Below are 3,971 nucleotides of genomic sequence, written 5' to 3' on the forward strand. Positions count from 1 at the left end.
GCCGCCGCCGCCAGGGAAGGTGCGAGCCCGACTGTGCGCGCGGCGACCCGCCGCGGAGCTGAACCTGCGAAGGGCGGGGCGCTCGGGGCGGGGCCGGCGGCGTGGGGGGCGGGCCCGGGCGGGCCGGGCTGGAGGGCGCGCGCGGCCGCGGTACCTGCGCGGGGGCCGGGCGGGGCGCGCGGGGGCCGGGCGGGGCGCGCGGGGGTCGGCCGCCGCACGCCCGCGCGCCCCCGGAGTACAACGGGCGCCCATTGTTACCGCGCTGGCGCCGCCCGCAGGGGGGCCTTGGTCCCGAGCAGCGGCGCCCAGCTCCCTTGGCACAAAGGGAGGTCGCGGGACGCTTGCTTCAAAGAGCGACCCCGGGGTGCTGGCTCCCCGCTGCCCGAGGACAAAGGGACCCCGCCCGCGCCCGGACACCTGCACTACACCTCGCGCCCACCCCTCCCGGTCCGCACAAGCCAGTCGGGCGCGGCGGGCGGGGGACCCTGGAGGAGGCGCGGCCACCCGACCGCGCGGGCCCTGCCCAGCCCAGCCCGGGGCCCCCCGCCACCCCGGCCCCCGGCTCCGGGGCAGGTCGGGTTGTGTCGGTTTCTCGCTCGCTCCCTTTGGAGCTGCTGCCAAAACCCGGAGAGTGGATTGGGCGTCCTGGCGACGCCCGGGGCTGCCCGCTGGGCGAGGGGGCCAGCGAACCGCCGACGCTGCAGGTTTTTCCAGTCCGGGGGGAGGGGCTTCCTCTCCCGCGGGGTCCCTAAAGACACCGGCCAGAAGCCGGGGCCGGCGGGTGGCGGCTGTCCCCGACGCGCGGCGCGAGTGGCGCAGCTGCCGGCCCGGGAGCCTAGAATTGGGCCCCGGGAGGCACCTGCGCCCGCCGGTCCTCCCGGCGCCCGCCGCGGCACGCCCCGCGCCTCCGCCCGCAGGCTCGCCCTGGGCCCGGTTAATTAATTTTCTTAATCCGTCTCCGTCTCTTCCTTCTCGAGTCCTCCGCCTGGGTTAATGAGTAGGCGACAGGAAAGGGCGGTGTTTTCCGGCTGCGAGGTCCCAGCCCGCACGGCCGGCCTGGGGAGGCGGCTGGAGCCCCCCGGGGTGGAGGGGGGTTGGAGGGGAGTGGGCGCTCCGGGCCTGGCCCGGGCCCTGGGACTCTCGGGTTGGACGGAAATCCTGGCACAAAGCAGATACCCTGCAGAGGCCCTTGACTTTCCCGAGCGCGGTCAGCTTCAGGTCCTCGCCGCGACGCGCACCCCCACCCCCCGCCCCGCGCACCCCCACCCCCACCCCCACGCCCTCGGGTCTGCAACCTTAGAGGATGCACCGTGAGCCGGCGTTGGAAGCCCTGGGCTGACGTTAAGGTGAAGGGAAAAGGGAAAAGGAAAGGCAAACTGCTCTGGAAAGCAGAATGCTTGGGTGGAGCGGTAAAACCCTCAAAGAAAATAATAGTTGGCAGGTCAAATGGCCGTGAGGCTGGAAGTCAAATACAAAACTCAGCTGAAGAGATGTTAGAAATCTGACCAGCAAAACAGTCGTGGAAGATAAGAGACCCAGCGTTGTTTCTTTTCTTCAAATGACAACTACTCCAAAGTTTCCTTTGGCAGATACCTGGATTTTACTCCAGATTCCTCGGAGTTTTACTTGGTTCATATTTCAAAATATATGTTCCATTTGGCACTAATGTATATATTTTATGTATGGATTTATTGAAAAATATTAAATGTTACTGGCCTACTTAGATAAAGGGATTTTTATAAATATTTATGCATAGCTTTCATTGCATGTGGTATTTTTATAAGTACAAATAATATGTGTATATATTTATTAAGTACCACATGAAAAATTCCTTTTGCACACACAAAGGCATTCTTTACACATATGTCTTACGTGTAAAATTTCTTTTTCATTCGCTCTATAGTTGGCTGCTGGTAAAAACACTTTATTTCCACATGACTAAGTAAATAGCTTCTTTTAGAGCTTGTGCAAATATAGAACGGCAGGTTGTTTGGGATAGCTATTTCATTCCAAAACCCCATTTTCACTTTTCTACATCATTCCTCTCCTTCTAGAAACTTTCCCTCTCTGCTCTTCCTAAGACGTCATTTCTGAGCTCTAAACAATTTATCCAGAACCGGCCCCTTCTAGGGCTGGTGGTGCTGATTTGATTTATCTTGGTCTCTTTGATGCTTCTCATTATTTATTTGTACCAGCCGTCTTCCTGATACTGAACATCCTCAGTGAGGGTGAGTCCCCTTAGATATACAGTGAATTATTCTTCCAAATGAGTGCATTTCATATACTAACTCTGAAGGCTTTTAGGTTTGGTGGATTTTTATTTCATTTATGGGGAGAGAAGAAGTTTGAGGAAGATTTTAGAGGTTCTAGAATTCTGCTCTGCATTACGGAAAAGTTTAGCCTTGAAAACTTGAGGAAATAACCTTAGAAGCCTAAGAGACTAAGAAAGTGGACATACAGAAGATGTTCTAATCAGGCTAAATTAATGCACTCATATCTGTAGAGCAAGCATCTGGCAGGCCCGATGGTGGGTATTTTTCTTAGTCCCAACGATAGGAGAAGAGCCAAGAACTGTCAGCAGTACCCTTGCTGTCCAGAAACCTGCAGTCTACTTGAGGGGCAGAGCAACATGCCATTGTATGCAGGCAAGTGCTGGCTAGAATTATTCTAGCATTTTGCCACCAAGTGTGGCCGTGGGACCCTTGGAAGAGCAGCACCAAGCCTCAGTCCAGGGCTACTGAATTGTAGTCTTCATCGTAATGAAACGTAGAGGGTTCGTGTGCACATTTGATGTTTGAGAAGCACTGGGCAAGAGTAGTGGTCAGAGATCTTTTAAAAATCAGAGATCCATGTAAAAATCTCATGGGACTTAGGAATGAGATGCACTTCCCTACACACCAGTGCTTCAGCATTCAACTTCCTAGTTCCTTTGAACATCAGTCTATGGGTGGTGAGGAAGCCCTCTGTAAAAGCCTCCAGTCACAGACCCAGAAGAGCCTGTCACCCTCTGGCATCCTTACAGGAAGCAGAGCTTAAATTACGCTTTGGAATATGGGAGAAATTAAATAGGAAGAGGAATCACGAAGGGCATTTCAGGCAGGAGAAACGTAGAGAGAAATGGGCCCAAGACATAAAAGACTAAACATGCATTTTTTTTTCTATGCAATAAGGTGAAATTTAATGAGACTCTTTGGTAGCCATCTCTCCTTGCAATTTATTTTCATTGTTTGAACCTCCAGAAAATGAAACTGGCCTCAGTGGCCCTTTCACTTCGGGAACACCAGGAACGCTATGACATATGGTTTCCTGTAAGACCTCATTTCCGATTACTAGCCATCCCTCTCACTCACTGCACATGGCCTTCAGGCTTTTACAGGAACTCCAGCAGTGCCTGGGGCACTCCATCTGCTTGGACACTTCTTCCCCAGATAACCAAATGATCCATTAAGGTCTTTATTCAAATGAGACTTCAGGGGAGAGATTTTTTCACTAAAACAGCAGCTCTACCACATTCTCATCCTGGGCTTAAAGCAAGAAGAATTTCATTACCTGACATTACATTATATTTATTTATAGAGTCATTTATGGCCTGTGTCCTCTGATGTGTGGACTTTGTTCTTGCATCTCTCATACCTAAAACGGGACCTGGCACGTAGTAGGTACTCAACAAATATTTACTGAATAAATGAGTACAACCAGTAATGAATGTAAAAGCCATGTTCACAAACTCCATAGCTCCAGAAATAACAATATATTAAACATTCCTGAAATATGCCACACATATGTTGAGACCAAATTTTTGACCACTTTTCTTTAGTATAGCTGAACAAGAAATACTAAACACATGGAACATTTTAAGATCTAAAATTCAAACACTGAAAAGTAAGGCTTACAAAAAATGTCTTTATAGTCCATGTATAATGCATAACTATTTCTCTTCTAGCAAAGCTGAAACACACTCTTGTGTACTC

Source organism: Nyctereutes procyonoides, unplaced genomic scaffold (genome assembly GCF_905146905.1).
Source record: "Nyctereutes procyonoides isolate TBG_1078 unplaced genomic scaffold, NYPRO_anot_genome, whole genome shotgun sequence".
Classification (NCBI taxonomy): domain Eukaryota; kingdom Metazoa; phylum Chordata; class Mammalia; order Carnivora; family Canidae; genus Nyctereutes; species Nyctereutes procyonoides.